This window comes from Coenobita brevimanus, chromosome 64, assembly GCF_032717465.1.
Source record: "Coenobita brevimanus isolate Jiangsu-jjx chromosome 64, ASM3271746v2, whole genome shotgun sequence".
NCBI classification, from domain to species: domain Eukaryota; kingdom Metazoa; phylum Arthropoda; class Malacostraca; order Decapoda; family Coenobitidae; genus Coenobita; species Coenobita brevimanus.
In genome coordinates, this window is record NC_137017.1 from 12,407,625 (window position 1) to 12,434,515 (window position 26,891).

At 43.2% G+C, this 26,891-nt stretch overlaps 1 long non-coding RNA gene across 1 annotated transcript in view; it reads right to left on the reverse strand.

The window, feature by feature from the left end:
* Nucleotides 1–21,914, reverse strand: part of LOC145404678 (uncharacterized) — a 61,664-nt gene extending 39,750 nt beyond the window's left edge. The window contains exon 1 of the long non-coding RNA XR_013898213.1: nucleotides 21,868–21,914. This is a non-coding gene — a long non-coding RNA (uncharacterized LOC145404678). The remainder of the gene's footprint in view (nucleotides 1–21,867) is intronic.
* Nucleotides 21,915–26,891: the final 4,977 nt, after the last annotated feature.

A 26,891-nucleotide genomic window follows, 5' to 3' on the forward strand; every position in this document is an offset into this window, starting at 1 on the left:
CCATCATCACCACTACCCGTATTTACCATTACCAATGCCTCCATCACTATCGTTATTTCCTTCTCAAGCAAGTCTAGGAGGAGGAGGAGGAGATGTTGTTCTTGTTGTAGCTGCTGGTAGTGGCTGGTGGGAGATGGCAGGGAGAACCTGGGAAAGCAACCCCTTCCCCCGTAACCTTGAGTCGCCACCAAGCACTGGAACACAGACACAACACACACCTCTAACACTTCTCTACTCTCTTTACACATAAATAGTCATTCGGTTTATTCTAGTTTGTTCGTACCTAAACATGCAATAGGCAGTTGGACTATACAGTACATTCGATGGTTGTATTGTAGAATGGGTCAATATGTAGGTGCTTTTCTTGCAGACGGTCACACCTCCACACGAGGCACAATATGGCAAAAACAAAAACCTAAAAGTCTCATGTAATAATATCTATTGTCGTTAATAATAATAATAATCATCATCATCATCATCACCATCATCATCATCATAAATAATAATAATAATAATAAAATAGCATTAATAAAAATGAAGTAATAACTGCTATAGCTGAAACTTGGGCTAGTACCATTTAGTTATATAGATATGATACTGCACCTATCACGTACCGTACCCTGATTTCAACGTGCCGTGAATGATTCAGACTAAAGAATTATATCCACACCGGCCTAATGAGATGAACATGAATATCAGATGGTCTATGTGGGGTTGAGTTCATTCATCATTCATCATCAACAGCAATATTAATAACAGATGGAAAAAGCTAGGACAGGACACAAGATGGCAGCCACTATAACCCCACCACCACCCCAACCCTCCCCTACCCTACAAGATCCCCACCCCTTCCCCCTCCCAGTACCCAGATAAACAAATGGTGGTCCTGGCGCCTCCACCCCTCCCCTCACTCCCTCCCAGTACCCCTCCACCCCTCCCTCCCAGCACCCATCCACCCCTGCCTCCTTCCCTCTCATGCCTCCTTCCCTATCCCCCGGCACTCCCTACCTACCATAACACTCCCCCCTCATCACCAACCATTGTACTAAGTCTACCTGAAAGAAGCAGCACCGTGTTAATTAATGATCCACCGTAGCACCAAATACTTTACCTTACGTTGGCTGGAGAAAAAAAAAAAAAAAAAAAAAAAAATCAGGTGTTTCGTGTAATAAAAAACTACAAGACGGCCAACACGACGAGATGATGATTAAAAGGTCCTCCCGGTATATTAAAACGAGGAATATTTTTACCTCAGGCTTCTTAACCCCTTCCGTATGATGACGTCTTTACTTTATTCACGCTAAGGGTAATTTCTTTTTCATTTTATTCTTGTAACAGATACCGTAATTTCTTTCACTCAGCCCTGGAGGGACTTTCCAAACAGGAGTGGTTAAAGCCTTCATAAATTCTCAATACGAAACGCCATTAAGCGGAAATACAGTCATCCTACGTTAGCTACAACAAAATACTTGTATACCGTAAAACACCTCCTCGGGCTGAAGGGGCTGTCTTGAGTGAAAGGAGACTACGGCGACAGCCTAATTAGTTAATGATTCGAGAAAATGAAGTGTACCTTCATTTTTAATTATACAAGGATGACTGCGTACCCATCAACCCTACTTGAGTTATCTGATTAAGGGATTTAATCCCCGAGCTAGGCAACTATGGCCATATTGCCCCGCTAGCTTACAGGAGCGCGCTACCACTCCCGGCACGGCAGTCCCGGGCGAGGCTCGAACTCGCAATCCTCCGGTCACGACTCCGATGCTCTACCACTGAGCCACCGTGCTCCGAGTTATCTGATTAAACTAAACCAGAAACACCAAGAAAAAAAGAAAAAAGCAAAGGTCACCACACAGACACATTACAATACATACAGCCTAACGACACGTACAGTACCGACAACAAAAAATAAAAAACTGAAACTACCCTAATCTAATCCAATTACACTCTGTCCAGCCAATGAAAAACCCACCTACAAAAATCAGACCAGCAATTAACGACTCACTTCCCAGCAAGCAAATCTCCTCACACAACACAGCTTATATATTTAAGACCAAAGATCCTAGCCCCGTTGACCCGACTATGAACTCCAGATTATTGCTGCTCCCAGGTGACTTTTAAATTCACGCTAATACCAGGCGATTTCACTCAGGATCTCCAGCAGTGAGGGCGGGGGGTACGAGGGTTGCATCTGATTCCCCTTCAGTTCGAAGTCTCGTCTAGGATAAACAAAACCGTCTGGACATAATAATAAAACAAAAAACTGGCTCAACATCTTGACCCCTCTGTTCACTCAACCAATGTATCATAATCTTAGACTGAAAAAAAAAAACTGTCTAGACTTCGCAAGAAAAAAAAAAAAAGCTCAATTTCTGGACACCTGTACAATGAATTATTTTCAGTTCTGTTTATCCAATTACCGGTACCTGATTATTTCATTCGGGGGAGACCACTCTTAGAAAAAGGAGGTTAATGAAGGCTGTATCCAATTTATCCAATTCCAAAAATCTTTCCTAAACCAGATATACTGCAATATATATATATATATATATATATATATATATATATATATATATATATATATGTGTGTGTGTGTGTGTGTGTGTGTGTGTGTGATAGAGAGATAGAGAGAGAGAGAGAGAGAGAGTGTCTAGTAAATTAATTGCGCTACATGACGACCACGATAACATAATTAATGTAATAAGCCACACTGAATTTCAGCGTTGAGAGAGAAAGAGAGAGAGAGAGAGAGAGAGAGAGAGAGAGAGAGACTCTACGTAAATTAATTGCGCTACATGACGACCACGATAACATAATTAATGTAATAAGCCACATTGAATTTCAGCGATGAGAGAGAGAGAGAGAGAGAGAGAGAGAGAGAGAGAGAGAGAGAGAGAGAGAGAGAGAATCACTAAACAAACAAAATAGATCTAGGCTAATTAGTTTACGGTACCTTGAACAACTATCAACATCAGAAGCACAAAATAAAACAACAATCCTCAAAAATAAAAATGGAAACAAAATGGCCGATAGTAAAATTAACTCGAAAACCGAACGGCTAATGGCTTTTGTTTTTGTTAGCGCGCCGGATCCAAATCGGCCCACAAAACACGTCAACAGCGCCACGTAACCTCGAGCGGCGACGTCTGGAGTTGCAAATGGGGGAAGTAAGAAGAAGAATGTTGGAAATTGGACTCTCTCTCTCTCTCTCTCTCTCTCTCTCTCTCTCTCTCTCTCTCTCTCTCTCACCGGTACTCAAACTTTTCATACCGTACGTACCGGACCAGTTACCTTTGCAGAAGTACCGGACCAGCTACCTTTGCAGAAGTTAAAACTATCAACATATATAGGATGAAAGCAATAATAATAATAATAATAATAATAAGGAAATAATAATACTAATAAAACTTTCAACAATACGACATACCGGTACCCAGAAGTGAACCAGTATTACGAAACTTCATTACAGAACTGTTAAAAGGGCCACGATTATTGAGAAAAAAAAAATCAAATATTACTGGCAGCTAATAACGGCCCATGCTACTATTTTACCGAATTAGTATGATGACACCAATTATAGTTTACCTTTGCTCCTGCCACATCATTTCATTCAGACAATTGGAATCTGTATACACCTACCAAACAGGTATCGCACCACTTAAAGTAGGTTACTCGGAATTTTGAAACATGGACGAATCCTTGCGATACTTGGGTCGTGATGGTGGTGCAAAAATTATTCTTAGTATTTATTAGTATTGAGAAATGCATAAAATGGAACAATTAATGGTTTTCTACGATCTGAGGTACCAACGTAATAGATCTGTGTCAGAGGAATTTGATCATTTCCATAACCATCAAACCCTAGTAACTAGCGCGATGTTTTTTCTTTCAAATAATCACTTAACGATGTTCCCCCCCCCCCGCAGAGTGGCGTACCAATGACCACTAGACTTTATTCAGGTTGTGAGTGACCACGACATCTCTAGACCGAGACCCGCCCAAATGATGGGATTAGAAAGTCTCCATTAGGCCTACCGGTAACTTAATATTTACTAGTTCATTCTTGGAAACCAGACAGCTGCAACAGTTAATACCCACCAAACAGATGACTTCAACGCTCACATTACGACCCTCCTAATGGCAGTTATTCCGATATGATTTTCTCATATTTGGCTTTGATTCCCTCTCTTACTAGGCTTCGGTGGTGAATCGGGTGGTGGCAGTCTCTTCTGAGAACCGCATGTCTTATGAGGTTTCCCCACCCTCTATTTAGCTCGCTGGGTTTTCTCCTAAGCTTGGAAGACTGAAAACTGGCTGAAGCGTAGTTCTCGAAAGCAGTAAGAGAAGGGGGTGAGGTGGTCAATAACACTCGTATTGTGTGCCAAATGTAGGGTACGGTACCGGTAAATTTCCTTAACCACAGAAAACAATATCAACAGCAATAACAATTAGTACTACTACTACTACACAATATATATATATATATATATATATATATATATATATATATATATATATATATATATATATATATAGTTGCATACTTTGTCGCTTTCACGCTAGGTACTACTGCTTGGCCTACTAGGCTAATTTGGCTGGTATGTTAGGAAGCTAATTAACGACGCTACAATTTCCTTCATTCATACTGGCTGTTAATATAAAGGCAGCTGAATATTTTTGTGGTTAGCCCATCAGTCATAAATGTTCAGAGGAAGTTATGGATATACAGTACTGTACTACTGTAGCTGTTCCATCTCCAAGAATACCATGTCGCTCTTTATCTCTCGAAGATTTCATTACTCTGAAGAGATTTGTTGGACTGGAGGGCTTTAGACACAACCTCCATTAACCCCTTCACTTCTGGGGCCACCTATGCATTATGAAACTGAAGGTAGGATAAATACAAAAATACGTCATTGGAATGAATTGATTAAAGCTCATCATGTATCCCCAACCTCAACTGTTTCATTTACCTAATTCATAGTCTATTTTGGTCCTTCCAAGTTGATGTCGCATTAATACTTCCACGCTGTAATATGGTTCACACATTTCAAGGACGCTCAATACTACATTTTTTTTTTTTTTTTTTTTTTAGTGAGTGAAAGTATGTGGTGTGTACAGCATGCCCGACTGAGAGGGAATATATCATTAGGATTTATGTGTTTGGTCGGTAGCCTGGGTGACCGTCGCCATTTTCTTTCTCTTTTTTATCGCTGATGTCCGGCATCTTGCATCGACCAAGCCTTAAAATCAGATCCTCCCGTAAGAAATACTTTTAAAAAATAAATAAATAAATAAACAAAGGCATATATATATATATATATATATATATATATATATATATATATATATATATATATATATATATATATAATGTGTTTACATTATACAACCCGTCGCGCCAAGACAACTTTTGTTGAGCTTACGGTAAAAGTTTGTCAGTTGAGCCGGTGAGGTGCACAAGCCAAGTAGTTAAGGTACTCGTACGTGCATTGTGATGTGAGTGGCTACATTACAGTGAAGGCCACAGTGGAATGTGTGTGTGTGTGTGTGTGTGTGTGTGTGTGTGTGTGTGTGTGTGTGTGTGTGTGTGTGTGTGTGTGTGATGACAGTGAGAGCTATATTTTGTGCTGTGAGATTGATGACTGTGTAGATGAAGTGTTGTGATGTGAGGGGTTGCATTACAGTGATGGCCATAGTGGAACGTGTGTAAAGGGGTGAGTGTGTATAAGAGTGTGAGAACTATAATTTGAGTTGTGAGGGAGGTGACTGTGAAGGGGGTGAGTGTGCTGTGATGTGAGGGACTACGGTGCAGTGAGAGTAAAGTGGATTGTGTGTGCTGTATTTTGTGCTGTGTGAGTCAGGTGAGTGTGTACGTGATGTGCTGCAATGTGCGGGGTATAGTGGACTGTTCGTGAGTTATATTTTGTGATGATAATGTAATGAAGCACAGTTTATTAAGAGTTTACAGAAATAGTATGATACTGAACGTTTACAATTAGCAATGGTACAGAACATGAGACTGTTTATGGTTCTAATGTTGAGTTTACAAAATTACGGTAGTGATGCTGAGTTTACAAATAACACTGAAGTAGAATTTACAAACATTTACCGTACATATTTTCCAGATCCATTTTACTGCCAGCGACGTCATTCATTTTTTTTTTTTTTTCCATATTTTTTTTGTCGGGGGTGTCACGTAGCCGAGGTATGAACAGCTCCCACTGCCCACATGCATTTCCGGAATACTATGAATTCGCCAATATTTTACGATCTCCGTTACAGATTTCCTCATGGTTTAATCCGCGCTGAGAGAAATCGGAAATCAATTGCGTTTTGTCACTGACGGGAAGGAATTTGGCGGGGGAGAAAAATTTATTATTGTGTTCAGGGAGATGAGATAGTGAGATTTTTTAATATTTGGATTTTAAACTTTCCCTCGCAGATTCTCTCTCTCTCTCTCTCTCTCTCTCTAACACTAAACAAAACAACGATAAATTCCTTTGCTCACACACACACACACACACTTTTTACGAGCTCTACCTTTGCTCCCAAACACGGTACGGTGCAACAAACTTTCATCTCCGGGGGGGGGGGGGGAATCAGAGGCAGTTACGGTTTTTTTTTTTTTTTTTTTTCCCTCGGCTCCGCTAACTCACCTCTAACCAGCACAGGCCTCCCCTAAGACCAATAAAACCATCTGGAGTTTCCCGGAAGAGGATAATGGAGATCTAGGGGCTGAAATGATTAACTTCTTCACTACTTTGATGCACCTAATCCTATATCAACTTAGCTCATTCTTGTTTTCGTACCTTCAGACTTGATTTAACTTTATATACATTTGTCGCAGTGACGAGGTTTTAAACGCATAAAAAGCCTCCACTATTAACCCCTTCAATATGGTGACTTTTTTTTCCAGCTAAAGACGACTTTTTTTTCCGCTTAGGAGAGACTTTGTAACTGGAAGGGTTACATATACCGGTAGCCTTAAATAACCCTTTCATTATTAGTTACAATCTTTCCTAAGCTGAATAAAATCGTCAGCTGGTAGGAAAAATGAAGTACGGTACCGTACCATACGCATCGGACTGTAGGGATTGAAGATTTCACAAGAGCTCTGGTAGCTAAATGTCAGGTGGCAGCGAGAACAACAAAAAATCCATGGGCTGAAATGAGAGTTTGTAGCCCTGAAACCCAACGTCTCTCCTAAATTTAAAAAATAAATAAATAAATAATTAAATAAACCATCAGGCGTTAACCAGAACGAAAAAAAAAAAAAACGAGCTGAACGGGCTAATAGTGCGATAATTTTTTCACTCACCACTCCGCTGGCATCTAACGTGCTTATTATTATTCATTCCTTTCCGCGAACTACACAGAAAGTTCCAAGATATGCTAGTTTCTATTTACTATACCAGGTACTTTGTTTTCTTGCTTCAATAACCCCTTCAGTGAGACGACACATTTTTTTTTTCTATTCATACATGTGTGTACCCTATTAGTAGACCTTCTATACTGTTATATTTGTGTGTATTAGCGTAATGAATGTACAGTAGACTATGTATCATCAGTACGAACAAACAGTACGGTATGCCAACATACTGACCTACTAACATATGAAAGGACAAACTACCCGCATCAGTTGGCTACTACCTCACATTACTTCGAATATCCTACCTCCTACGGTACCCTTTATTCTCTTCTGGTACACTATTTTCCCTGCCTTCCACACACACACACACACACACACACACACACACACACACACACACACACAATCTTATATATTATACGGTAAGTCTTATGGGCCTATCTACGTTATCCGCTGCCTTTAACTCCATTCCTTGCTTTTGTCACGCCCTACAGAAAATCTTATATCATCCCTTCGTACCATGAGTCGAACAGTGGTGGTATCCTTTTCTCCCGCTGCCTGCTACGTCCCTCCTAACCTTTTACCACAGGATCAATAAGTTAGCCTAGCCCATCTGCGTCATCGAGTTGTTCCTTCATTGGGAGTTGTACGAGAGTTTGAACATTTCGTATCTAGCCTCTCACAGTGTCCATTACGAGATCTTAAATTATCGTAGGTCTAGTTTAAGTTAAGGCACGGTACTGTCTTTACGGGAAAGATCGATAATTCTGTATGACCGCGGGACGGCACATTATATATATACCCGTGGTTCTGATTCGTAGGAAGGACAAGGAATATACAGTGCAGATATGTTTCATGTAAAAAATAAATCACTTACGATTAGAGTTAAAAAAAAAAAAAAAAAATCTGCTTGTAAATACTGCACCTATCTAGCCTACTGGATGTCTAAACCAATATCCTCAAAGCAAACGAGCAATAACTTCGTCTACCTACGCCACCGCAGCTGTCCCTTCAATTTGAGTTATTGCTATCCGACCTCTCTTCATTTCCAGTTATTCTTATCCGACCTCTCTTCCTTCGAGTTATTCTTATCCGACCTCTCTTCCTTCAGTTCGAGTTATTCTTCTTTGGCCTCTCTTCCAACAACTCGAGTTATTCTTATCCGACCTCTCTTCCTTCGAGTTATTCTTACCCGACCTCTCTTCCTTAGAGTTATTCTTACCCGACCTCTCTTCCTTCAGTTCGAGTTATTCTTCTTTGGCCTCTCTCCATCAACTCGATATATTCTTATCCGACCTCTCTGACTGTCCATTAAGAACCCAATCAAATGGTACGGTACACAAAATAGTACGGTAGGCAGCCTAAATACTCTATCAGCTCAGCAAGAAAAATCAGTGTTAGCCGATGGTACTTTATCGTACATTATTTAGGTTACCAGTATTTACTTATTCCTCACTTCAGGTACCAGTGCGGAAAGAGTTTGGACACTCCTATCAGGGTTCTCTGGCCGTCCATTGCAAGCTCATTTTATTATAGGCTACTCGGTGTCTCAAGTTAGTAACAGCTTTTTCAGATGAAGAGATACATAAATATTATCCGCAGTACATCCAAGGCAGGCCTACATCATTCTACTTGATTAGGGTGGAGTGGGAGAACTTAGGCATTAACATCCGCATCACAGGCCATCCACGGGGTGCCAGTTTTACTGTATATAGTGGGAAAAAAATCTTACTCTGAGAAAATCTGCATTACCGGTAAGTTAAAGTATAAAATACACTCAAACCTCGATTTAAGGGACCTCCATTTAAGGGATTTCGGATTTAAGGGACTCCATATTCTACCTGACAAATGGACAATACCATCCAAAAATGATACATAATGTCTATGTTATACACAGTAATATGTTTCTTTATATAATACCCGTAAAATAATATTCATAATCATACAAATAAGTAAGGTAAGTGAAACAATCATTGCATTTCATAATAAGATTGTCTTTATATGTGGTAAAACAATGGACATTTTCAAGGGACAAGTTGATCCTCCATTTAGTCCCTTAAATCGAGGTTTGAGTGTATATACTGTAGCTAAGTTAAATCTAATGTAGCCTGTATTATCGGACTGGCTCATTTGCCAAGGGTAACTGAGTCATGGACATCCCTATCAGACCTTTAACCAGTTCATGCGATAACGTACTTCGATTATTTATTCTTGCCTGTTACTACCACATGATAGGCTAATTAAACTAGCTATTCAATACATCAGAGTCGCTGTTCAAAAAGGAGGCCATATTCTCAGATGAATGAAATACCTTGCAGAAAGCAATATTAAAATGAAAAATATGGCCTCTGGCTGAAAGGGTAAGACTGGTCATTAAAAGCTCTTTCTTCTTTATATTGGAGTATGGACCAAAAGTTGTCTCACCCAGACTAACCAATTCATACCGGAATTTAATTAAAAAGTTATTTATTATTTTATACCAAAAAAAAAAAAAAAAAAAGTATTCGCGTTTTATTTACTTGTGTAACGCCGTGGCGCTGGAGTCTGTCCAAGAAGCTATCTTATTTCCTATCAAAGCTGGTTTAATAAAACGCGTTTCTATTCAACCTCCCCTTGTGAGTACCCATTACTCTACCTATTATATCACATTTACCGCGCCATTTTATTGCCTGGGTAACCTAAGCAACTACTAGTACAAGCAACAATAATTCTCTATGGTGAAAGAAAATTAAGGCTTCACTCAAGGCCATCCCTGTACCCTTCTAGCCACAAACTACAGAGCAACTACTTCACAGAACTGCCTAGCATGGGCCATCCGACCTACTGCAGTTACCTTCTTTCCTTATGTACTACGGTACCGTATGGAACAACAATAACTGCAACTACTACTACTGTACACACTCAGCCGCGACTATCCTTAGCCACCCTGCGTGACCCCCTCTGAGTCTCAGTGTCCCTAGCGTTCCTGCAATCCATCCCTTCAACGGGCCTCCTATCATTCCGAAACCCTCCCACCCCTCAAACCAATCCCCTTCCTAATCCTTTCCCCCATCCTTCTATACACATCTCGAAGTTGCCCAGTTGCATCGATATTTATCCTTCTCTCCTTCTCAATCCACCACACCCCAACCTATACATTCCCAGCTTTTTGCTCTCGTCTTCCTCCCCATCTATCCCTCAGAACCCTTCCCGCCAATCTTCTCAAACGCTCTCAAACCACATCCTAACCCCCTTCATCACATCAACCGATTCCACCTGTCCATACCCCTCTCCGTTTCTCAATCCTCCAATCCCACCCCACCCAAACCCAATCCATTTATCTCATTACCCCCACTCATCTGTCGTACCGGTATCCCTCCTGCTCTGCCCAATCTTCTTCCTCTTGTCACCCTCACCAATCCCCTCTTTCACACCAACCCCTCCCAAACTTACACATCCCAAACCTCCTATCTCTCGTCGCCCCCAATCCTCACCCCTCCCCACTCCCTCTCTCATCACTCCAATTCACCTACCCCTCCTTTTCATTTCTCCCCATTCCTTACTTCCTTCTCATCACCCCCGCCCTCTGCCCCTCCTCTCCCTCCCTCCATCTTTCAACACCCTCTGCCACCATCATTTTCCTCAACATAACCCCTCCGTCCCCCCTCCACCTCTGTCAACCCCCTCCCCTTCTCTTCTCTTAACAAATCCCTTCCATCACCCTCTCCCCCCCTCCCTTGCACACCCCACGCTTGGACATGACCCCAACCAATTCCCTACCCCTTTACCCCACATCTCTCTCCACCCTTCCCCCCCCTCTACCCCCTTCTCAACACGACCCCCCCACCTCATGCTTGGACCTGACACCCGCTCCGCCCTAGGCAACTACTACCCCCGTCCCCCATTGCCTCCAACACCCCCTCTCCCCTCCTTCTCTCCTCTTCTTCTATCTCGACTGCACGTCCTCATATCTCTTCTTTCTTCCCCCTCTCGGTTAATATCCTCTCTCTCTCTCTCTCTCTCTCTCACACACACACACACACACACACACACACACACACACACACACACACACACGTCACTTCCCCTCCTTCCCCCACACTACCTTGGCAACAGAGCTCCTCCCTTCCTCCTACCTCCCCTTCCCCTATCTTCAACTCCCCTCAAAGCTGACTCCTCCTCCTCCTCCTCCATCTCTTTTGCTCCTGCTCCTGCTCTTCCTCCTCCTCCTCCTTCTCATCATCCTCATCCTCATCATCATCATATTTTTCATTACTGCGGTACCTATTCCTCCTCCTATTCTGCATCCCTACCTCCTCCTCCTCCTCCTCTCCATCCCCATCTTCCCATCCTCCTCTTCTACTCTTCTCTATTACTACTTCCTCTTCATCATACATCCAAACACTGCCTTCCAAACAACGCTAATTGTTCCACTCCTCTTTTTCATTCCTATCATCATCATCATCTCCGCCTCTTAACCTCACCCCCTGGACGCCACCTTCATTCTACTCTTTTTTTAAGAGCATCATCACCCCAGCTCTTAACCCCGCCTCTTCTACCCCACTTTCATGCCAACCTCCAACGCCATTTTACTCAAATAGGCTCCTCCCTCTATGTCTCTGCTTTGCCCCCACCCCTCTATCCTCTCCCCACACCACTCCCCCCTCTTCTATCTCCAGCTTCCATCCACCCTCATACCACCTTCTTCCCCTCCCAACCTTCCATTTAATCTCCCACCTCTATAGACTCTGTAAACCCCTCTCCCATCTTCCCTTTCCACCTCCATACCATCCTCTTCCTCCTTACTATCTCCTCTCCTCCCTACCTTCCATTTATTTCCCCTCTCCCACATGCCCCTATCCCCTCCCTCACTCTTTCCTCTCCTCTCATGTGTCCTTCCCCATCTTCTCCACCATCCCCTTCTTTATCTCCAACCCCTTCCCCTCGGACCCACCCCCCTTGTCACATCACACCCCTCCCCTCTCCACAAGAGTCCATTATCCACTCTTCCTCTTGTTTTTCAACCCCCCCCCCCTCCACCTTCTCCACACAAGGCTCTCCCTTGTCCCTAAAACCTCCACCCCCCGCAAGCCCCCCTCCTCCTCTCTGACACCCCCATCCCCCAAACTACCCCCTCTCCCCCTCCTCCTTCCTCCCTGCCACTCCAACATTGGCCCCTCCCCACCCCTCCACTCCTTATCCCTCCGCAAATCCTCCCTCTTTACTCTCATCCTCATACTGCACGTAGACCCTCTCTCCCACCTCCTTGGCCTCAACAATCCACCCCCTCTACTCCACCTCCACCCCTCTCTTATCAACCTTCCGCGCCATTTTACTCAAAACAGGCTCCTCCCTCACTTTTTGCTTTGCCCCCACCCCTCATTCTCCAAACCCCAACTCTTCCCCCTCAACTCCCTATTCCCTCATCCTTAGGTAAAACCCCACACAGGAACCCCTCCAAGGCCTCCTAAATCTCTCAACTCCCCATTTCCCCACACCCCCTCCCTGGTCATCACCCATTCCTCCTCTTCTGCCTCAATACCCTGTCCCCACATCAAAGTTGCCCTCTCTACCCTCATCTTCCCTCACCTCCCCAGTGCCCCCTCGCCCCTCAACCTCCTTCCCCCTCCCCCTCTCCCTTACCCCTCCCCATCTTCCCCAACCTACCCACTCTCCCCCTCATCTCCCTGGCCTCCCACACCGATAATGTAGGCTACCCCTCATCCTCAACTCCCCCTTTCCCCGCCCCTGTACGGTACCTTATCATTACGTGGAACTGGCCTAAAAACCCGCCCCTCGTTATACATTACCCTCTTAATGCTCCACTCTAAACACCCTCGCAACCTGTACAAAGACCATTAGCCATTAATCCCGTAACACGATGCAATTAGAACTAAACATATCTAGTTACGGGAGGCTAGGAAACACTTGTAATTCCTTCCACTCGATGATTTCTTTCTCGTTTTTATTCAGGCAACCACCACACGATTTTATTCAACTCTGGAAGGACCCCTGGTGGTGAGGGGTTACTGAAGGTTGTCCTTAACCCCTCCACAACGATAAGTCCCCGAAAGTGATTAAAATAGTATGAAAGATTGCAAACTGAGCAGAGAGCTGATAATTCACCGGCTGACAACCTTAATCTCCAGAGAAGTGATGGAATTACACTAACAAAGCATTTCTTGAGTTCCTCACTAATTAATGCACTTGTACCAGAGCAAAAATCAAGAACACTGGGTTAAGAGCAAAATAAGAGACAATTCAGGCTGGTCTTAACATGATGCTCTAACCTACTTTGGCTTGAATGATATTTACCGTAACAGGGGATCACTTTTAGCTTACAGATCTTGATTGGCGCATTTCTCCATTAATATACCGGTAACAATATAAGAAAAAAAAAAAGAACAAAGCAGCAAACACATCAGAATCATAATTACCAAAAACTAGGCCAGTGCAAATACAGAAAGATCAGCATGATGGTTCATACAAGGTCTACTAGTACCGGTATTATTTCTTTTCCACTGAGCCTCCCAGATGTAATGAACGCCAAAAACACGTCGATTAAAAACAAAATAAATTCATCCTCCAGGAGTAGATCTCAAGTTGAATATTAAAACGGCCTTACGGTGTCAAAAAATACACTACAGTAGCCTGTTACGGTACCCGCTAAATTACCGTTGCGAAAGAATGAAGACTTTTTAACCTACTCACTTGCGAGAGACCTACCATGGGCTATATAAAATCATCTGGCAATATCAATGAGACACACACACACACACACACACACACACACACACACACATACACACGATCATACTAAAGAGGAAGAACGAAGTGTAGGTAGGATACCGGTACTTAGTTACGGTACTAATGGACCCTAACAACCCCCTAAAAAAAAAGAAAAAAAAAAAAAAAAAGGCGAGGGATTGGGAAACAAAATATTTAGGGTCAAGCAATTTTGTCTATATACAGTATCATCGTAATCATCATCAAGACGAGGATCATCCACAAGTCAGTGAAAATAATTAGGCTACCCGGTAACCGACAACTTCGCGTCATAAGGCCACGCCCTGCACTATCCACAATGCCACTTTACCATACCGGTGCCCTCTACTCATATAGTTCATCCACAAAAGCTGCCAGCCATAGTTTCCCTTCCTGCTCTCAATATTATCCAGTCACAAAACCACTATCGTACCATACTATCCTAACCACATTTAACCCCCGACAAAACCTTTACTATCCACACTAGTCATCCACAAATTCACCTCTGTACTCCTACACGGCTCCACTACTATCCATATGTTAATCACAAAAGTCCATCAATCCACCGAGAAATCTGCAACCATCAAATCGTCCATAAATTCGCTCAAAACCCCATTATTAACCAAACAATATGTTTACTACAGTACCTCCAATCCACATCCCCCAATGAAAACAAAATATCCATAATCCTCTTCATATCCCTGCCCATAAAATCACAATCCTCTCCATATCCACACATTCCTCCCATAAATCCAGCCTCCTATCCAATCTAATTTATCCACAGTCCCCCCCTATACACACTATCCATCCACACAAAAGTCCCCTCCTATCCACGCCAACTATCATCAAAGCAACCTCTATCCACACAAGCACTGCTGGAGCTCAGAGTAAGAGGTGAGGGGTGGGGGGAAGGGGAGGGAATTCCAGTGTTATCATACCAATACCTTCACTCACAATGGAGGGGAAGAGGAGCGGAAGGGAAAGGAGGGGAGCGGGAGTGGGAAAGGAGGAACGAAGGGAAGGTGGTGGTGGTGAGGGTGGAGTATGAGGGAGAGGAAGAAAGGAGAGTAGCCTAGTGGGAGAGAATGGGGAGAAAAGAAGGAAAGGAGAGGAAAAGGGAAAAAAGGGAGGTGTAGAGAAGGGGAAGGTAAATGGGAAGGAAGTGGTGGTGGAGTAGGGGGGAAAAGAGAGATAAAGGGAGAAAGGAGGGGAGCGGGAGACAATAGTGGGGAAAGAAGGATGAGAAACAGGGAGAGGGGCGAAGAAGGGAGAGATGGACTGAAGGCAAAGGAAAAGGGGATGGGTGGGAGAGAATGGGGAATGAAAGGAAGAGGGTAGAGGACGGGGAGAGTGGACTGATGGGAAAATAACAGGGAAGGAGTGGGAGAGGGAACGAGGGAAGTGAAACGAGGACGGAAAAGGGGAAGGAGAAAGAATAATAAAAAAGGGGGAAGGAGTGACGGGAAAGAGAAAGAGGGTCGAGAAGAGGAAAAGAAAAGGGGTCGATGTCAGAGGAGTGAAAGTAGAGGGGGGGGAGGGGTGAGAGGGAGGGTGAAGGGGAGTATGGAACAGGGAAGAATGAGGAGAGATGGAGAGAAATGGAGGAGAGACTGGGAGGGGACTGGTAGCTGTAAGTGCCTGGTTACAGCCTAACTATCCTTGGAGGGAACGAAATGTGGATAGTAAGGGGACGGTTTGGGATAGCCTATTAAGGACAGACGAGCGTGGCTGGTAAGAGGGTGGTTTGGGATTGTGCAAGGAAGGACGGCGCTTTGTGGATGGTAAGAGGACATTTTAGGGTAGTTAGGATAGGATCGTGTGGTTAGTCTATAGGGATGTGGTTGGTCGACGGTAGTTGTGGACAGTGGGGGCGGTGTCGTGAATAGCAGTACCGATTGAGAATGTGGATGGAGCCGAGCAGTTGCACTTGCGGATGGCATAACAACTCTAAGGTGGTAGACAATGACTGTAAAGACGTGGATATATGATTTACATAACGTTATGTGGACTTCCGTAAGTGAAATAACGCAGACGGAAAGGAACAGCGCACCGTATATGTAAACGAGTAACTGGAAATGTGGATGGAGAATATTGCCAATATGGAATTCGGTTAATAGCTACAATGGTTAAGGATACCGTAGTGTACCATATGAACTTGTGAAACTGAAATACTGGGGATAAATGAAAGTACGGTATATACAAGACGGTAAAACTCATGTACCCAAGCAGAAAACCATGGACGAGAAAACATCGGTGCCGGTAACAAGTTTATGAGGACGTGTGTGGGCGAACAGTATGGAAGAATGGAGATCTGATTGGATAGAAAGTGTTTGGTGGAAGTCTGTCTGGTGATTCTGATGATCCTAACCCTGGTTTGTGGATCATGCATGGAATGGTTACGGTGGATCTGTGGGCTTTGTGCATGTGGATAGGGTTCGGCTAGTAGTGACCCCGAGACTAGAGGTTTGAGGAATTTGGTAGTCGGGGCCACGCGCGCTTGTGTGTGTGTGTGTGTGTGTGTGTGTGTGTGTGTGTGTGTGTGTGTGTGTGTGTGTGTGTTAACAGTAAGGGGTGCAGAGGTGTGTGCGGGGCTGTAAAGGAAGGGATGTGTACAGTGACCGTAAATAAACCGAGATGGGACAACTTCCGCCTTTGTGCTGCGTCTGTCACCCACCACGCCAGTGTAATCACTTAACCCTTACCATTTTTACGGATGGTTAATATCACATATCCTGGTCATTCGAGGGATGAATAAACTACTCACATTATTGTTATAGTGGAAGTACAAAGACGTCTTAGTAACGTCTTGGATAAACAAATACCAATACAGGTAACTTACCATATGTGGGGCTAATTGGAAACACGATTGGTACGGTTTTGTGGAAGGTTTAGATCACATAAATGTCCAATTAAACCTTAGGATCATCAATTAAACTGATTTTTTTTTTCATCTCTTATAAAGGCATTTACGTCCTTGTACGGCTGGGGAGAGGTACCGGTAATTATTTTTATGCCTGGTTTTTATGGCTGGGTCTGAGCACATGGGGTCCCAGAATTGTCCGGGATCAAACAGCGAGCCAAAACATAAGAGTTAATGGTGTTGACAATGGCAGGGCAAGTGAGGCGCGTACCATTAGGGCACAAGTTTTCGATCTCTGTTTACTGCATATACGGTCGCTGGTTCTTCGGGGAGATTTATAAAGGTCGGGTTGTGTGGGTGGGGTTTACAAATGGGAGTGTGGGTGGGTTTTTATGGGCAGGGTAGTAGGGATGGAGTTTTATGGCGGGGTGAGTGGATGTGTTTATACATGGGGCGTTGGGTGTGGATGGGGTTATGGGGAAATGAGTGGAGTTTTACAGGTGGGCTTCCATAGATGAATTTTTATTAGGGAAAATATGGATAGATTTTTACAGATGGCGTTGTATGGATGGATTTTTATAGGTGGAGTTGGGTCCATGGATTTATATAACAGCGTTGTGAGGGCGAATTTTTACTGAAGACATTGCACAGACGGAACGTAAGACACTGCGTATGGGGATTTATAAAAGATGGGGACTGAGTGGCTGGATTTACAGAGATGGGATTGGGTGGGTGGGGATCAACGGGTGGAAGCTATGCATATGCAGGTGTGTGCAAGGGGTTAGGTAATGAAGCTAGGGTGGGTAAGGTATAAAAAAAAAAAAAAAAAAAAGTGTGGGTGGAATTATATACCGTATGTAAGTTTGTGTGCGTGGACTTGTAGAATGTGAGGTATGTTGTTGAGGGTGTGTAAATGTGAGGTATGTTGGTGAGGGTGTGTAAATGTGAGGTATGTTGGTGAGGGTGTGTAAATGTGAGGTATGTTGGTGAGGGTGTGTAAATGTGAGGTATGTTGTGAGGGTGTGTAAATGTGAGGTATGTTGGTGAGGGTGTGTAAATGTGAGGTATGTTGGTGAGGGTGTGTAAATGTGAGGTATGTTGGTGAGGGTGTGTAAATGTGAGGTATGTTGGTGAGGATGTGTAAATGTGAGGTATGTTGGTGAGGATGTGTAAATGTGAGGTATGTTGGTGAGGGTGTGTAAATGTGAGGTATGTTGGTGAGGATGTGTAAATGTGAGGTATGTTGGTGAGGATGTGTAAATGTGAGGAATGTTGACTGGGTGTGTAAATGTGAGGTATGTTGGTGAGGATGTGTAAATGTGAGGTATGTTGGTGAGGGTGTGTACATGTGAGGTATGTTGGTGAGGATGTGTTAATGTGAGGTATGATGGTGAGGATGTGTAAATGTGAGGTATGATGGTGAGGATGTGTAAATGTGAGGTATGATGGTGAGGATGTGTAAATGTGAGGTATGATGGTGAGGATGTGTAAATGTGAGGTATGTTGGTGAGGGTGTGTACATGTGAGGTATGTTGTACCGTATGTTGGTAGGTGTGTGTAAATGTGAGGTATGTTGGTGAGGGTGTGTAAATGTGAGGTGTGTGGGTCGGGCTGCGAGATAATGTGGGGGATGTTTGGGTGGAGGTGGCTGGACGAGTGGATTTTGCATACATGGGATTGTGTGGGTTGAGCATGAGATGGGGTTGGAGGTTTTGTGGGAAAAACATGGGGTTGCGTGGATAGGAATGGGAGAATGAAGATAAGTGGCTGTTTAGAAGAATAGGTGGGGAGGAATGAGGTGGAAAGATAAAAACGGGGTTGTCTGCATGCGTGGAGGCCTGTGTGGATTGGTAAGGTGGGGGGGGGGCTGTGGCGAAGGGTGGGAGGGTTGGATAGGTGGACTGGGGGTTGTCTAGATGGGTGAAGGGGGATTGTGTGGATGGGTGATGGGGAGGTGTGTGGATGGGCGAAGGGGGGTTGTGTGGACGGATGAAGGGAGGTTATGTGGATGGGTGAAAGGGAGTTTTGACTAGTGTGGATGGGTGAAGGGGGGTTGTGTGGATGGGTGAAGGAGGAGTTTGCGTTGGCGGTTGGGGCGGTGCGGGTGGGGGCTGAAGAGTTATGGAAACGGGGAGGGGTAAAGAGGAGGTTGTGGGAAGGTTAGCAAGTGGGGTGGGGTGGGGTGGGCGATGGGCTAGAACCAACTGCGTTCCTTGAGGCGTGTTTTCTCTAGTTTATATATAGCAAGGAGATAGTTGGCTGGCTCCAATGCAGGCGTGCAGCCTTCGGTTCAACCCCCCTCTTGGCTAGCCTAACTTACTCTGGTTCAACCTAATGTAACAAACCTTGCAAGCAGAATAACAGCCTTCTGTTCAACCTTCCTCTTATCTAGTTTAACCTTACCGGCACCTAACAAGTTGGGAGCCTTCCTTTCAACCTTCCTGCTTACCTAGCCCTAACTAATTTAACTGAACCTAATCTCCTGAACTCAACCTAACCAAACCCGACAGGCAAACATTGTTCATTCACCTAAAAATAAATGACTGAACGTTGTGAGTAGGGTTGCGAGAGGCAGACCAAAAAAGACCTGGGACGGGGTCACGGTGTGACCTCAGAGATATGGGACTGAACAGGGACACTGCCAGAATTTGAGTAGCGTGGACAGTCGCCACTGAGCGGCAAAGGCCGACGCATGCTAGCATGTTGGAGCCTTTACAAACGATACAAACGAAGGAGGGCCAGCCCTTTCAAAACGTAAATCTTATTTTTCCTGCAAATAACAGTCTCGAGTTATAATACTAGCACATATACACGACGAGAACCCTTTCAAATCTGACATTTCAATACAGGTACCAACACTGTAATCTGTATACTATTTGATTCTGTTAAAGTGTGGCCTCTTGTGCTCTCTGGAGCTAAAAACTACACGTCAGTCAGTTTATGGGAGCAAAATTCGGCTAAGTCTCGGATGTTGACGTAAATGCAAGCTCTTAATACCCGCAAACACAATGCTTTTACGACCTCTTCGCTAATTTTATCCCTAACAGACTAACGTGTACAACCACATTACATCTACGTCTGGCGGATTTGCGATGACAACGGATCCTTAGCTTCATGACAGCATCTGATATATGAGAGAAAAGAACTGGATTATTGCTAAACTTTAATTTCTTCATTCAGAAAATCAGATATTGTTTACAGGGACATTTCAGGCATTGCGTGTGTATGCTGAGTCAAACACTTGAGATAAACAGGAAATGGGATGTTGCACAATGAATTTCAACACAACGCGTGCAGTTATTCATCGGATTATCCCATCTTATTTAATAATTTTTCTATTAACACCATCACCACGTCTTATCTATTCCAACTGCCAACTGACGAATTTAATCAGTTTAGGAGGCCCCCGTGCCTCGCAGTGTAGGGGATGGATGTATACAAACATGCAATGCAACGGCCAGTTTACAGCAGCACTCAAGAAACACTTCTAGGTTACTCCAGGTCATTAAATGCTTTACACCCTGGGGCTCCAAACTAAAAATAACGTTACAGATTACCCCATGAAGATCTCACTAACTGTTGGATGGAAAAGGTTGCGAAACTACCGGTATATCAAGAATCTGGCGTCTCTTAATAGCCAGGTGATTTAAAACCACTGGAGTTCTGAGACGAAACACGATGCACATCGGCCGTGTCAAGGCAAACACTGCCTAGGCTTCAAACCAGCGCAAAGAGCAGTTCCAAACCAGAAATTATATACACGGGATTCTAACCTAAGGTGTAGACGAATTATTGGCTGCAACTCCACATCCCCCATCAATAATTCCTTTACACGTGACGGGGGGGGGGGTCCAAGCTACACATGGTCATTCAAACTAATTTACTGCCGATGATTTTTCTATGCAGTTACGGCTGTGTAACGAAATACTGACCTGGAGCACCCAGTCAACGATCTGATTTACACTTCTGGGATTCCGAATTTACACAGCGTCTCAGCCCATTTGCCGATTAAGTTTAGCAAAATTACACACGATTACAGACCGTATACAGGAACTACTGGTTATGTCATCAGTTCATTTATAGTAGGGCTTCACACTTCCGGGAATTCACACTATACGTGATGCGAGATTTCAACCCATTAACCGATAAAGTTCTCCAAGATCTAACTACATTTTGAGACACTGTAAAGGAACTACTGTCGGCAACCCTGCGCCCCCCTGCTACTAAGGGTTATTATCCACTCGAAGGTCACTGCGCTCAGTACGTGGAAGAAGGTCGCCCGTCCCCGAAGGATGAAAGTATGACAGTCCGAGATTTCCCAGCGCAGAAAAAAAAAAAAAAAATGCTTTCTTTGCTTCTTCGTTTTAACTCTGGTATCATGGATGGAGTTGATACTGACGGTAGATGTGTGTATATAAACATCCAGCCCATGGAATGACGGACAAAAGAAGAAGCTGACGGGAGACACAAGAAGAAGAACCCAGGCGAAAATAAGTTCGTTCCGAGAAGTGCGGGTGGACCGAGATCCCATACCACCACCACCACCACCAACACCACTGCCACCTACACCACCACCTCCACTGCCTCACCTGCACCTCCACGCCGCACTGCACGCCAAATTCTTACCCTGGGAGGCAAAATGGCTTGATGGGGCGTTTTATGCGAGGTCCTGGAGCAAGGGTAGGAAGCGAAGAGACTACCGCCCACACAGTCTTCCCTCACCACTACGCCACAACTTCCACGGCACAGGAACCCTCTCGTTATGAGCCAACACCACTCGGGCCTTTTTCGTTCTTTTCCGCCCGATTCCAGGCACAATCGACACGTAATTCAGGCCTCTCACACTTCCCAATATGATAAAAAGGTCTGATTACACTCCTTTCCTTACACTGGCACTTTAAATTCCAGAGCGTGGGAGAGACATGCAGCATAACCTCAACCTCCTAACTCTGGACGAGCACTACTGGGCCCAGAACACTCCGTCACCCAGGGGAGGAAGGGGAGAAGAGAGGGGGGCGGGAGGCAACCGAGAGGGTAGTTGCCATATTTCGCTAGCAATGAAATGATGCTTCTGAGTCTGCTGTAGTTTACATATCGGCTATGAGGGGAATGAAATTGCTTGGACTGGTCATCTTTAACATGCTGAAGATTCTGATCGTCGAAAATCCGACCTCCGCGCCCTAATTCGACCTCCAGTACCATTATCAGTAAATTCGCGGTGATGCCACTCTCGCCGGACAATAGTTTCACCTTAGGTTTTTTTTTTTTTTTTTGCTTTTCCGAACTTTAAATGCATGAACTCAATCATTTTAAAGCAATTTTTAAATTTTCAGCTAAATAAACAACATGAAGGTGGGAAACTCATCAGTAGGCAGATATTCGCTTTACCTGAAACGATCACATCACTTCAAATGGTTTCTACCTAACCGGGTACAAACTGTCCCTAAGCGGCCTCGGTGTGTAGAACCCTCATGAACCCGTAGAATAATTTAGCCCAAAACACCCTCTCCCTCTAAAATAACGATGCACGTGTAAAAATAGCCACCGTTGACCTTTATTTCCCAAGTCCCCATTCTCGTACGGGAGTTTTATCGATCGCGGCGAAGTTCACATACATCATTCCAATACCGGCAGTCGCATTCTTCGTGCCGGGGAAAGATGCATGCGGTAGTGTAGGTATGCAGTGTTACTGACTGCTTACTAACTTCTAAACTTCGCTAGTTTCCGATGACTACTACACATGCAAGAGTAAATGCGAAAAGGGGAAAGACCAAAGAGAATAGGGGAAAATGCTAAAGAGGGAGATAAAATGACTGGGATGAGGAAGGATAGTGATAAAATATAAATAACTGGGAGGGAAGAAATATAGGAGGGAATAAATGAGGATATAATGAGAAAAGGGGGAGAAGGTATGAGATGGTGAAAAGGGAAGGAAAGGACTGACTAAAGGTTAAAGAGAGAGAGAGAGAGAGAGAGAGAGAGAGAGAGAGAATGATAATCATGGGAAAAAGGTGAAAAACTGAAGAGAAAAGAAATATCATAAGGAAATTTGAATGGAATACATGGAAGGAAAACTGTGAAAGCAAAACGAACGAATGAGAGAGAGAGAGAGAGAAAGGGGGGGGGAAGCAACACCCGTGTGAAAGTATACATATTTCCTGTTTTTTCTTCTTATTCAGCTCTTTTCTTCCCTTTCTTCCCTCGCTCCTGAACTTTTATTCCCCGTCTTCTCCCTTTCTACACTTTTCCCCCTTCATCCTTCCCTTCTTCTCCTCTTTGATTCTATTCTCTCTTGTCACTGTTCTCCTTCATCCCTTTCCTTCCTATCTTCTTTCACTGTTGCAAATTTCCTTCCCGTCCTTCCTTGAGATCCTTCATTTTACATCTTTCCTTCTCTTTCCTTGCGTCCTTTCCATATTTTTTCATTCTCCCCTATTCGTCCCTTAAATTCTGCATCCTTTTCTTCTTTCCTTCCTTCCTTTGCACACTCTCAACCTCCTTCCCTTTTCTCTTTTCCATTTTTTTCTTTGGAGTTACGGTTCGCTTTTCTCCTGTGGCCAGCTGGTGGAAGAAAATATGACAGGAAGAGTATGAACATCAGTATCACTCCATACTACAGGTGCACTACAGGACCAGACATTTTCGGAGCGAGACAGAATTAACTCACCATCATGCTGACGAAGTCCGCGAATGGGGATGGTGTGTGTGTGTGTGTGTGTGTGTGTGTGTGTGTGTGTGTGTGTGTGTGTGTGTGTTACCTAATTGTATCTTTACAGGAATGAGTCCAAGCTTGTACTGTCCTGTGTCTTAAACCATTTTTATCGTACATATCCTCGAATCTATGAACTGTGTTGGCACACACTATTTCATTCGGCAGTGCATTCCACTGATCAATTGACCTATTTGGGAAACTAAATTTCCTTACGTCTTTACTGCCTCTCTTTTTATGCAGTTTTTTGCAGTGTCCTCTTGCTGATGCTTCCCCATAGGTTATGTAATCATTTATGTCTACTTTCTCCTTCCCTGATATGCATTTGTATTGCGTAATCATGTCTCCTCTTTTCCTTCTCTCTTGTAGTGTAGGTAGATTCAGTTTTTCTAGCCTTTCTTCGTAGCTCAGATCCCTTAAGCTTGGTACCCATCTTGTAGCGGCCCTTTGAACTTTTTCAATCTTCTCTATGTGTTTTTTGAGATGAGGACTCCAGGCTACTGACGCATACTCCATGGTTGGTCTGATGAATGATGTTATTATCTTTCTTAGCATGTCTTCATTTATGTATGTGAATGTTATTCTCATATTTGCAAGCAGTGTATACATGTTCCGTACCTTCTCACTGATGTGGTCAGCCAGAGATAGTCTGTTATTGATAATCACACCTAGGTCCTTCTCTCTTTCTGATGTGTGTAGGGTTTTATTTCCTAACGTAGAATCCCAATCAGGTCTTTTTCCACTTTTACCAAACTTGATTACATGACACTTGACCACATTGAATTCCATTTGGCATGTATTGCTCCATTCATAAAGTTTATTTAGTTCTTCTTGTAGCTCTTTACATGAGTCTGTTAGTAATTCTTTGTATTTTTGCCTTCGATTCCTCCTTGATGGTACAGTTTCCATAAAAGTCTTTGGTGCGGTACTCTGTCAAATGCTTTCTTGAAATCTAAATAGATACTGTCCACCCATCCTTCTCTGTTCTGTAATGTTTCTGTTACTCTATCATAGTAGCTCAACAAATTAGTAACATGATTTTCCCTTTCCGAAACCAAACGGTCTTTCTGTGGTCATACTGTGCTCCTCTAGATGATTTACCCAGACTTTTCTTATCAGCTTTTCCAATACCTTGCTTACAACACTGGTTAGGGATACTGGTCGGTAGTTGAGTGGATTTTGTCTATTCCCTTTCTTGAATAAGGGAACAATGCTTTCTTCCAAATATCAGGTAGTTTACCTTGTCCCAAGGATTCCTTGAAAATTAAAAATAATGATTTACCTAACTCCTTTGCACATTCATGTAGCACCCAACATGAAATTTCATCAGGACCATTTGCTTTTCCTTTGTCTAACTTAGCTCCTCCTGTATTTCTTTTTCTGATATTTGTATATCTGGTAGTATGTGTGGGCATGCATGTTCTATATAATCCCTCTCAAAATTATTTTCTTTTGCAACAACTGATTGGAAATTCTTATTTAGTGTTTCACAAATATCCTTCTCTTGTGTGTATGTGATCCCTTCATCTGTAATGGATTGTATTTTATCTTTTACTTTGGTTTTGCATCGGATGTAGCTGTAAAATAGCTTCGGTTGATCACTACTTTTATTTACGATGTCCTCCTCAAACTGTTTTTGGGCTTCCCTCCTTATTCTTGTATAATTGTTTCTTGCCTGTTTATAGTTGTTATATGCCCTTTCACTATTGTGTCTTCTGTATCTATTCCACAACAAATCTCTTTTTTCTTTTGATTTTTTACATTCTGTATTAAACCATTTCTTTATTTTCTTTTCTGCTTCTTTGTGCTGTGGGATGTACTTCTGGACTCCTATTTCATAAAGTTCACAGAATTTTCTATATATAACATTTAAATCTTGTCCTCTAAGCTCTTTTTCCCAATCTATTTCTAAGAAGTATTTCTTTAGGTCATGACAGTTGCCCTTTTTGTACAGTAGTTAAGGCTCTTTTTGTAACTTTCATTCCTATTAACTATGTCATATGAAATCCTGAAGTTGTAACTTAATACTGCGTGGTCGCTTTTGCCGAATGGAGCGTGATACGTTATATTGTCAATATCATTTTCTTGCCTAGTAAATATAAGATCTAGTGCTGATGGTTTGTCAAGTCCTCTTTTTCTGGTGCTTTCTTTTACATGCTGTGTTAGGAAAAACTCCTGCTCAAGGTCTAGGAGCTTTAGTTCCCAACAGCTTTCCTGGCTTTTTATATCTAGAGTATTCCAGTTTATATTTGTACTGAAATCACCAGTTGGTATGATTCTTTCATATTTCTCCCCCATTCTATGTACCGTAGTAATGCTCTTAAACTTTGAACCGTTTTCTCTGCCAGGTCTTCATATTCGCCTTTTTCCCAAATGTTTGATCTGGGCGGTATGTTATCTGCCTTGTACAATTACTTTCCCTTCAGACGTACTAATCTCTACTGCGAACAGTTCTACCTGTGATGGTATATCTAGTTCGATTTCCTTGACTTGCAGATTTTTCTTTGTTAATATTATAATTCCTCCTCCTTTTCTTAAGTTCCATCTCCATATATTGTATTCCTCTATGTTTAGTGTATCGTTTGATATCCTTGCTGTTAATTCTGTTTCAGTCAGGCAAACAATATGTGGTTCCTTTTCTTTGATATAATCGTTCATCCCTAATTACTTAGATACCAATCCATCTACATTTGAATACACCAACTTAATAATCTTGTTTACATACTTGTCATGACTTGGGCCTACCATCTTTCTCCTTTTTATTCCCTCCAGTTAATGTACCACTTTCGAACCTGCAATCCAATTACATTGTAAAAAAAATGTGTTCTTCTCTTACTCTGATCTTCCCTCATTCTTTGTTTTTGCCTCCTCCCCCTTCTCTTTTAGTAAGCCAAGTTCCTCCTGTGTTAGGCATCTCTTCATCCATACATTGTTGAAGTCCTATTTTTCCATAAGTTTGTTTGCATTTTTCAGTATTTCCTCCACAGTGTTTACACTTTGGAAGGTTACTTTCAGGGGCGAATGGGGAAGATGTGTGTGTGTGTGTGTGTGTGTGTGTGTGTGTGTGTGTGTGTGTGTGTGTGTGTGTGTGTGTGTGTGTGTGTGTGTGTGTGTGTTTAGGAACGATTCATGTGTAAGTTAACATGATGGTGTGTGTGTGTCAAGTTTAGGCCAATGAATGAACGGACAGCAAGCAAACGTAT